The following is an 11,451-nucleotide window of genomic DNA, read 5'->3' on the forward strand; positions in this document are numbered from 1 at the left end:
TTTATGCAAGAATTGAGTGATTATTACGAATGGTGCAAATTCTTGTGATTTTGGTAGGACTTTGATTGCTTGTTGGGTTGAATTTAGGTGATAAAATGAAGAGAAAAAGGTTCAGCACAGGGCAGCGTTACGTTCAAATAGAGAGCGCCACGCTCACTTACGACGTGCACGCGTACGAGACGCGCACGCGTCAGTCAACAAAATTTGAAGATCCATGCGTACGTGTGCAGGACGCGTACGCGTGGGTGTGTTTGGCGCTCGTTTCAAAAGAGAGCGCTACATTCACTTACTCAGCGTTTTCGTGCACGATTCAAAGTTGGAGGCAAAGTTTTTGAATCGACGCACACACGTGCATGACGCGCACGCGTCGATGGGTCACTGGAACGGAGCACGCGAACGCGAGGCTGGCGCTAGAACCTGTATTGGAGATTTCGCTACCCACGCATACGCGTAAAGGACGCGCACGCGTAGGCACCGCTCACTAACCCAACACAGCGCTCACTAAGTTATCGCTACTGAGTACGCGTCTGCGTGATCATGGCGCGCGAACATGTTTGGGCTGAAGACTGATGGTGACGCGTATGCGTACATGACGCGTGCGCATCGATGAACAAAAAGTGAAAAAGGACGTGCACGTGTCGGGGACGCGTACGCGTGGAAAGTGAACGCTGCACTCACTTAGAGAACGCAACGTTCCACTGGAGCTACAACAAGTGGATATTTTGATCCACTTCTTCGAAAGGCACAAAGCCCACTCCAAGGACCTGAAGCCATAATTGAAAAGTGTATAAATAGCTAGGAATTTGATTTCATGAGGACCTTTTGTCATTTTTCAATTTTTACTTTTCTTTTAGCTCTTTCTTTTAGTTTTCATTATAGAGTTGAGAGTGGAGATCAGATCTAAAATTTTCCTTTCTGTTTTTTTTGCTCTTTCTTTTCTGTAATTGTTACTTTCTGTTTTGAGTTTTCAACCAGAGATTGGAGAATTCTCTTGAATTCCTTCATCTTGTAGTTCTTTTTCATCTTTTTCCTTCGACAGCTTTATGAATTGAAGATTTGATCTTAGCTTTCTGTCTGTTTTTCTTTCTTCTGAAATTTACACTTTTATGTTTTGTTAAGAGAGCAATTGAGATTTATTTTTCTTTCTGTTTCGTTAGTTTCCTGCAATTTTTCATTTTCGAATCCTGATTGGTCTATTTTCTAAGATTTGTCATCTGAGAGTTCTTTAGTTTACTGCAATTTACATTTTCCATTTCTACTTTGAATCTCAGCACCCAAATTCCTTTACTCTTAATGCAATTTAAATTTCCTTGCAATTTAGATTCATCAATTTACATTACTTGCACTTTAGGTTTCAGTCATTTACTTTTCTTGCGATTTAAGTTTCATCTCTTTTACTTTCTTACACTTTAAGTTTCTGCACTTTAAGATTCGGCCAATTTTAATTCTACACGTTATTTTCTTGCAATTTTACTTCTGTTAATCAAGTTTCACTCAAATCATCAAATATTCGCTTAACTAAGTTCATCACCACACTAAAGTTGCTTAATCCATCACTCCCTGTGGGATCGACCTCACTCTTGTGAGTTATTACTACTTGATGCGACCCGGTATACTTGCCGGTGAGTTTGTGTGGAATCGTTTTTCCCTCATCAAGAATCTCAGAAGAAAAAGATTTCACCCGATAAGATTGTCAGAAATTTTATAAAGATTTATAAATTTAGTTCGATTAAAATCTTAGACAAATTTATTTTAATTTTATAGCATTTTGGTGGCGGACATATGGGCATGAAGCTCCGAACATGCGAGACCTTGCTATCAAGATCTTGAGCTTGACTTGTAGTGCTTCAGGATGTGAGCGCAATTAGAGTATATTTGAGCATATTCATAATAAAAAAAGAAATAGGCTTGATCATGAAAGGATGGAGAGTTTGGTCTTCATAAAGTATAACCAATAACTCATAGAGTGGTACAATCTTAAAGATAAAGTTGACCCTATTGCACTCAATGACATTGATGAGTGTAATGAGTGGTTAGTTGGAGAAATTGGGACTGCCACCTTTCGAGATGATGATAATGTGGATGATGATGCTGATTTAGTTCATCAAGATGACAATACTTTGAGTTGGAACCTTGTGTTTGAAGCAATGGGGGGACATATGCCTATGACAAATACTAGGAGAAGACAACAAAATAGAAAAAGAAAAGAACCTACAACTGCAAAGGGTAGTAAAAAGGGTAGACCAAGTGGGTCTAAGCTTTAAAAGAAGGAAAAGGAAAGGCAGTAATTGTGGAAGAGGAAGAAGAGCCAGAATTTGAAGATGAAGAGGATTCTGAAAATGAAGAAGAACAAAAAGAGGATATTCAATTTAATGATACTGAATCAGAGGATCATAAGGGGGCAAAGGGACATGATAATAATCGTGTTAATTTGGATGAATTTGATGAGAGCTAGAATGTAGATGGTTTATAGTTTTTATGTTTTGTCTTTTATTTTATGACTTTTGAGTTATGATTTGCACTTGATGTTATGTTTATTTGCTATATTTGCTACTATATTTGCTACATTAATTAGATGCTTTATGACTAAAAAGTTGCTTATATAGATAGATTTTATAGTTTATTATATTTGCAATTTTTCTGCATGTTTTTTTGTTTATATATGTGTATTTTTTAGGTAATCCGCTATTTCCGTCATTTTTTGCAACGCTATCCACTATAACTTTATGGCAGATTTTTAGCTCACCGCCATGAGCCGTCATCCGCAATAAAAAACTATGGTTTATAATTATGTTTAGTACATATTTATAATTATAAAGACTTTAATGTTTGAGTTTAGAAATTATAATTTTTTTACATCTTTAGAAATTATAAATTTGTTGAAATGATTGTGAAATTATATATATTATTTAATATTTAATGGTTTATAAAAAAAAGAGATTTGGCAGGCCAACCTACCAGCCTGTCGTTAGATAGGGCGGGAAAGAAGTTCAAGACCGCCTCATTAGGCAGGAGGGGGGAGGGGCAGGCTTCCCCGTTTGCCACCCCTACAGTTAGGGCATCAAACAAAATAAAAAAAATCAACAAATGACTACAAATGTAGTGTTTCTACCTATGTAATATTTACCTTTACTTATGGGTTAATAAGGAAGAACATCACAAAACAAACTCACACTTTCAGTTTTTGTAATATAACAAATCAAAATTACAATAGCACTATAGGAGTATACATAAACACAAACTTTTCAACTGCATCCAGCTTGGCCTGTAAGTCCTCTATTCCAGCAAACTCTTAAGTAAGTAGTATTTACTATTTACATAAAACCTGTCCAGAGAATGACATAATAAATTTAACTAAAAACTAGGATTTTTTTCTAATATAAAATAAAAAAATAAATAATTCCTAAAACAAGATTTTTGAACTTTATTTTCTCAAATGCGATTTTTTTGGTAATTAAGGTAAGTTCGCTGTACCCCCGGAGAACTCTATATAATTATGGAGTTTGCTGCACTCCTGGCAAACTCTAGGGTGAGTTTGGCGCACTATTTAAACCTAGTGGAGTCATTTTCATTTGTCCCTTTCTTTTCCAATCTCTCCTCCAAATTTACTATGTTCCTCCTTTCTTTCTTTTCGACGTCTGTGAAGTTCGTTATGGACGACATTCTCAGTTTCAGGTCAGTAAATAATATATTAGTTAGAGTTACTTTTTTTAGCTTAGTTAGAGTTATTGTTTACATATTAGATAAAGTTACTAGTTAGATGTTGCATGTTAGTTAGAGTTACAGATTTACTGTTTACATGTTAGTTAGACTTACTGTTAACTGTTTACATGTTAGTTAGATTTTTTATGTTATTGTTTTCAAGTACAGTTGCTGTTTATTGTTTATAACATGTTAATTAGTATAACAAAGTAAATTGTTAGTTAGTTTAGTCAGAATAATTAGTTTAAGTTGTGAAATTAGGAGGTAATTAGTGGAATAATTAATTAGGTTAAGTTAGATTAGAAATAAACATGATTAGTAAAATTTAGGATTCAGTTAGTTATTAATTAGGGTTGTTTATGGTGTTAGTTGACGGTGTCATGTAGTTGGATTAAATTTAAATTAGTAAGTTTATAAGCAATTATAGATTTAAATATATTTTTCAATAATTTAGTTAACGTAAAAAGAACTGAGTTCAGTGTATGTGATTTCATTTTACTAGAGTGTGTTTAGATGGAGCAGCAGTTATTGGGCTATAAGGATACAATGTACAGATTGGATGAGGCTGAGCACATTGTTGGCTGACTTGATCGAGTGGTATGATTTTTTCACTGTTGTTTATTTTATTGTAATTAATAAACAGTGAACTTGTTATTTTATGTGTTCATCGTCCCTGTTTTTCTAATTTTTTGTTTCCATTTGGTTGGTACCTCGGATCTTGCGCACTAGGCGGAATTTGATGACATGGCCGCCGGAGCAGATTAGGCCATATCTCAGACGAGGCGGATTTGAGTATGTGGCCTATATGGTTGAGTTTGAGCATGATTAACCATTTACCTCGGCATTGATAGAGAGGTGGAGGCCTGAGTCCCATACATTTCATCTACCATGCGGGGAGATGACTATCACCCTGCAGGACGTGGCCTATCAGCTAGGACTCAGGATTGACAGTGATCCTATGAATGGATGCATAGGTGGGTAGGAGCAACACCATCAGGGACGAACCATTGAGGAGTTATGTGAGAAGATTCTGGGTGTTGTTTTCGGCCCAGAGGACAAACAGTCACAAACCAAGTGGACTGTGAAGCTCACTTGGTTCCACAACACAGTTTGCAGTGAGCTAGAGCAGGACGCCACAAAGGAGTGCCTAATGAGGTACACGAGAGGGTACATCATGCAGCTGATAGGGGGTATTCTATTCCCAGATGCATTTGACTCTTGGCTGCACATCAGGTGGCTCCCCCTACTGGAAGACCTTAACATGTGTCGCTAGTTATCGTGGGACTCGGCTGTGTTGGCATGGCTGTACCGTTAGATGTGCTGTGCCACAGAGCATGGGCAACGCAATTTGTGAGTGCGTCAGTTTACTGCTGTCCTGGGCCTATCACCATATTCTGCTGCTACAGCCCGATGGCTTTGATACTTTCAGTTTCCGCTGGTCGAGAGGTATTATAAATACTTGTAAAAACCCTTAGTTAATTTATTAATTAGTTGATGAATTTGAGGATAATGTGGAATTGTGTTTGGCATTATAAGTGGGTTCAGTACCGGCCGGACAATGCCAGAGGCGAGAGCAGGCTTAAGCATTATAGGCGTACCCTAAACGGGATTGGGATGCTGAATGTAAGTGATAAATATTTAAGTATTACAAATTTATTTTAATTAAATACATATTGCATTTGAAATTTGAATGCCATCAATAATTTGCGTTTTGCGAACAGGTTGAGTGGACACCGTATGCTGACCCACAGCTGATTGGTTTAGTTCCACCGGTGATAGCTGAGGCGGAGGCTTTGGCGACAGTTGTCTGTCCGCTGCTTTGCTTCGCTATCATCGAGTGACATCAGGTGGACCAGGTGGTATTTCAGTTCGGTGGCCTGCAGCATATTCCAACCAGGCTACTGAACATTGACGAGATGCACAGGGTGGATGGTCGGTTCGGGCTAGGGGAGTGGTTCCCGTAGCTACTTAGTGGCTGGCATGAGTTGTGGAATGCTCGAGCCGACCATTATCTACATATACACCATTATATAGACCTGCATCCTTTCCTCCCATATATGACTTGGTACCTGTAGTGGGCACACACAGAGTTGTTCGGTCTGGGTGACCAGCACCTGGTGGCGGCTGGGGTTGTGCCAGAGGACCTGCCTATTCACCATATACTTGCTCCAGATCTACATCAACCGGATAATGGTCACCTTCTGAAGATAAGGCCAGTTGCCGGAGGAAGGAGAGGTAAGGGGCAAGGGAGAGCCAGAGGGAGAGGTAGACGCGGTGCAGGCCAAGGGAGGCAAGGTGGTGACGAGGTTCACCATGATAGAGACCCCGTTAGCCCGTCAGCTCACCGGGCCGAGGATGCTGGCCAGACGGTTGGATCTGTTTCAGGACCCGTACTCGGAGACTACTTGTCCCTTTCAGAGACCAGGACCAGTCATCAGGGGCAGAGATGTCTTCATTTTAATATCGAGACTCAGTTTCAGTTGCCATTCAGCCCATCGGAGCTCAGACCCCAACCCGACTACCAGCCCATATTGGATACCCAAGACATGATTGATGTGACGATGATGATGCCTGACTGGATGACGGGTCTGATGCAAGGCGGTGATGGCGGGTTGGTGGATGTGTCGACGATGCCACAGCAGACCCAGGCATTCTCGCAGATGCACACTACACCACCTCAGTCTGCATACTTGCCACGCCACTTGGATGATCAGTCTAGTGGGTCGTCATCCACTCAGATTATGCACGGTTGAGGGACCAGATGATCACTCCAGTGCCTAGTCTGGATCCTCTACTTGGTCAAGGTCAGCGCGATGTAAGACCACCTGGGTGTCTCGACCCGAGGCCTCATGGACGACATGCTGGCCCACGTGGTAGCAGGCGAGGTCGGTGCTAGTGGGTTCTATGTCTTTATGATTATTGTATGAATTCGTAATGTACAAAAAGTAAGTTTCTTGTAAAAAAATATATACAGCTAGTAAATGATAATAGCATTTGACTTTCATAATATTTAATATCATTGCGTTAAATTTCAAATTCAAATAAGTCTGTCGTAAATAACTTTTCTAACGAAATATAATACTATAGAGAAAGATTACAATCATATATTTAGACGAAAACAACACATATAAATAACGTCGACTTGACGATGCCCCTCCACCGTCAAGAGCAGTACAAGTCCTCCGCGTGTGACTGCTTTGGCGACACAATACACACCTCTTCTCCCCGTTATGCTCAACGTCATCCATGTTGTTACGAATCCTAGAACTGACAGGGCGACCTCTCTTCACTCTCATCATCCTAGGGTTGGGCCGAATACGGTGCCCGTCATATGATGGCCAATCATCCTCGTGCCCTATCGGTCGAAACTCTGATATATAAACATTGAAGACCGACTCCATGCGGTACACAAGATGGACAAAAAGATTCCAATCAAGTCTTGCATGAGTGCAAGCTGCAATGATGTGACGACAAGGAAGATGAAAAGCCTGAAAATACCCACAGTCACACTTACCCTCATCAAGTAGCACTTGGTAATTCTGTTGTCTGGACCCAAGAACTGCTGCTAACTCTTCAACCGTGAAGTTTGTCCTCGATCGATCAAACAGGTAAACATTTATATTGTCCACATGCTTCGAGTTGAATTCTATGGCCTTCATCAATGTTTGTGAGTATTCAACACCAACTTGAAGTTGGGCAAGGGCCTCAGAACCCTTCCTAGCAAAAAGTTCACCCAAACGGAAATAACTTGACTTAACAAGAGCCGTGATTGGAAAATTGCGAGAACCCTTCATAACAACGTTAATGCACTCGGAGATATTCATTATCATGTGACCAAATCGACGACCCTCATCAGCAGCATACTGTGCTCACTGTGACCGAGGCATTTATTCAAGTCAGTTTGTGATTGCTACATTTTCGCTCCCTCAACCGGCCAAAATAATGAGCAAACTCACGCTGCAACTTTGAATACGCTGCGTTAATCAGAACCTTCTTCAAGTCTTTGTTCTTAAAGTGAGTCATAAAGTTTGCTGCAGTATGTCTTGTACAAAACGCCTGGAAGACGTGAGGTGGTTTCCATAAGTTTCCATCGGCATTCAGTGCACCATCAATGAATTTGTGTCTGTTTGGAATCACTAAGACCCCAGGTTGTGGTGTCACATGCTGCTGCAAATACGAAAAAAAGAATGATCATGCCTCCTTTGTCTCATCCTCAACAACAGCAAATGCAATAGGCAAAATATTTACGTTGCCATCTTGAGCTATGGCCATTAGCAAGGTCCCACCGTATTTACTATATAAGTGGGTGCCATCAATGGAAATAAGTGGCTTGCAATGCTTGAAAGTCTTAACACACGGTGAAAACGTCCAAAAAACCCGATGAAACATGACACTGTCAGCGAAACCAGGCCAAGGCTATGTCACTAGTTTCACCCAAGTACCTAAAGACACATTTTCAGTTAGCTTATTGTACATGTCTGAATTGTTTAATAGTGAATAACCATAATGAAATAAATCTTACCAGGAAAGTACGTCTATATAGCGAATAATCAACGAGGAAGCTCGTTGTATGACTCCTCTCAATCGCCATATATTCTAGCAATGACTCTCTGTTTTGCAAGCCAAACCTTTCTGTAGGACGCCTTGTAACCAAAGTGATTCTCCACACCTCCTTGCAGAACCTTGATGTTGATTGTTGGATCGGCTTTGAACATCGTGAAAATATGTTGCGCAATCACCTTCGAATCTAACCTACGATGGTCTTGCCCCATCAATGCTTGCATGCAAGTATGAGGACAAGTATATCTCCTAACCTCCCATTTTTCTTGCTTTCGGCGACATGATATGAGTTTGCTTCAATTACAACTAGGCCCGAACTGGATACACTGTGCATTATACCTCAACAGGTCACTCTCTACTATTTTGTACTTCGCAGCTCTCCTGATACTGTACTGCTTAACTGCCAACATGACTTTTTTTCTTGTTCTTAAATTGTTTTCCAACCTCGAACTCGTTGCTTGGATCCTCTTCGGGGCCTCCCTGGGTAAACGACCAATCAAAATTCATTGCCTCGAGATTCAACCTCGTGAAATGATCCGGCCGGTCATATGGTCGAGAAAAGGCAAGCTGTGTCAGAGCGATTTGTGTGTCATCATAGTAGTTCATCTCTTCTTCCTCGTCACCATCGTCAGGAATTTTGGGTGGTTCTTCATCAGCATTGTCTCCGTCATCGGGGTTAACTTCATACTGATCCATCATCAGATCCCTAATAGCAAAACCCTTATGACTTTCAACACCGTCATTCATTAAGTCAACATTACGAACTTTAACATTAGACCTTTCTTGACTACCTTCAGGTGGCATATTTAGATCCACCATCGTCCTTCTGATAGTTCACCGAACAGCTCCACTCAACGGACTATCATCGACAATATCTGCAGACGATCTTCAGCCACCCAACTTAACGAGGAACATAAATCATTCCAACAGATGAACATTTGTCCATCGATTGTGCCACGACCTTATACGCCATATGTCTTCGTCGTCACGTAAACGATACCTAATTCAAAACAACAGAAATATTTCTCACCATGATCTAATACATTTACCTGCAACAGAGACAAGACAACTGTAATATACCTTTTATGAAATAAACTACCATCTACTTCTGTCGAATATCTGTAGTAAATTTTTTTTCATCCTTTTACCTCTTGCTGTCTGACAAAATGCAATATCAAATTCTTCAACGCTGTTAAACTGTTGACTTCCGGTGCCATATAGGTAATTATCGATTGTCCCGATCTAAAAACGATAAAACATTCTTCATTATATACTATTTCGCCATTGTAATGAATAGATAATAATTGATTCTTTGATATTGTAGAGAAAACATGTCAAAAATGATAATGAAATTGTGGTTCTCTACTCTGCTATATGCTTTTATTTTGGACATCTATCCTAGAGTTCACCGGGAGTGCGACGAACTCCCTAATTTATATAGAGTTCGCCGGGAGTACGACGAACTTGTCCTAATTAAAAAAAAAAAGAGCGTATTCTAAAATATAAAACTCAAAACTCTTGTTTGGAGAATTAAATAATTTTTTTATTTTATTCAAAAAAATTCCTAAAAACCAATATTAGTTCCAAGGGAAAAAAGTTTTGACCCTGAAACCAAGAACACATCACATCAAATTAAATTTTGAAAAAGAAGTAGTGCGAAAAAGGTAGGAAACTTCTATTAGAATTAGAATCACAGCAAATCCAAAAAAGAGATATCAAAGAGCAAACTAAAAGTTACACAAAAGGCGATTCTCTAAAATAGCTTATTTGACATCTCAGATAAATATTCCACTAACTGATATAGGCACATTATATTCACAAAAAAATGAACTGGAAGAAAAGATAATTTCAAAGAGTAGTGAAGCATCAACTCAAATCCAAAGCATTATTGATAACATTAGTATATAACACGAAGGGACAAAAAATATATTGCAATTGAGAGAAGCCATGAGAACTGGAAAGACTAAAAATGTGAAATAATTGAGTACAAGGCTTATATACTAGTATGACATTATGATTACTCATATAGCTAAGCAAAATGATAATGAAACAAAATCATAAGCAAATTGTAAAATCAAAAAGCATATTGAAGTAAGAAATAGAAACCCAAAAAAATTAGAAAACCTAAAAATAAAATCTCCAAACCCCCAAAAATTTACAAAACTAGTTGAAAATTCATATATACATGCATTCTGCTACTGTCTCACTTCACCATGGTAGTTCATCAACAAACGCTAACAAACCTCAAATGCAAAATCACATTAATATAGTTAAAAAACAAAGATTTTTCAGAATAAAAATCCCTATAAATTACAAAATTAGAAGCTACAGAACCTTAAAAATGATAAAATCAAAAGGACCAGAAACCTTACACATCAGAAAAACACAACTGTAGTTGTCTGTCATGTTCATCTATAGGCGTCATTCGTTGAATTAGACGAGTCACACAACTACACAAGCTCGTAGTCGTCGTTCTTATTCACTCAGAGCAAACCACGGAGAAAAAAGAAAACCGCTGAAGCTTTGGGAGATCATCGTTCATTTTGATGTAAAAGAACCATACGAAAAGAGGAGCCACACCAACAAGTGTCGCTGCCAGTGATGTTGCCACCGAAGAAAAATAGGGCTTAGTGCGCAGCCATTTTGGAGTAGAGAGTGACGATGAAAGAGACGCTGCGGTGTTCACGCGAGAAAAGAGTAGACACAAATATTGGTGAAAGATATTAAGCCCAACAAACCAAAACCAACAAAATTTAATGAAGCCCGAACTTGCGTCAGCTCGCCTTACCTGCGGCGCCAACCTTTACCACCAACACTAGTTTATGACTCCTGCCTGGGAAGACATAACATATTAATGTTTCCCATGAAGCAAATCTGATAGACCAGTTGGAAGACCAACTACAACCCTCCATAGTGATGTCTAACATAACAAATAGATGAATGCTATGGTACCTAAAATATGGTGCTTAATTTATTAAAAAATATAAAGAAATAATATTTAATAAATTTTAAATATTTTATTTTTACTTCATACATTTTATTTTTTACTTATAAAAGTAAGTTAGGTCATTTAAGCATCACAATAAAAAACACATAGAATCCACCTAACAAATATGATCTTAATCTAAGCCTTTGCATTAATTTATATTATGTCTCAACGAATAACATGTACAACATACCACACTACAC

The 11,451-nt window shown here is 38.9% G+C and overlaps 2 long non-coding RNA genes across 2 annotated transcripts; both read right to left on the bottom strand.

Moving 5' to 3' along the window:
- Window positions 1-6,760: 6,760 nt before the first annotated feature.
- Window positions 6,761-8,804, bottom strand: LOC140181919 (uncharacterized). The gene is made up of 3 exons (XR_011877571.1): window positions 8,225-8,804; window positions 7,951-8,144; window positions 6,761-7,869 (listed from the first exon to the last, which is right to left on the bottom strand). It is a non-coding gene; the product is annotated as an uncharacterized lncRNA (long non-coding RNA).
- Window positions 8,805-9,170: 366 nt separating this feature from the next.
- LOC140181918 (uncharacterized) lies at window positions 9,171-10,947 on the bottom strand. The gene is made up of 3 exons (XR_011877570.1): window positions 10,635-10,947; window positions 9,411-9,504; window positions 9,171-9,311 (listed from the first exon to the last, which is right to left on the bottom strand). It is a non-coding gene; the product is annotated as an uncharacterized lncRNA (long non-coding RNA).
- Between the last annotated feature and the right edge of the window lie 504 nt (window positions 10,948-11,451).

Source organism: Arachis hypogaea, chromosome 19 (assembly GCF_003086295.3).
Source record: "Arachis hypogaea cultivar Tifrunner chromosome 19, arahy.Tifrunner.gnm2.J5K5, whole genome shotgun sequence".
NCBI lineage: Eukaryota > Viridiplantae > Streptophyta > Magnoliopsida > Fabales > Fabaceae > Arachis > Arachis hypogaea.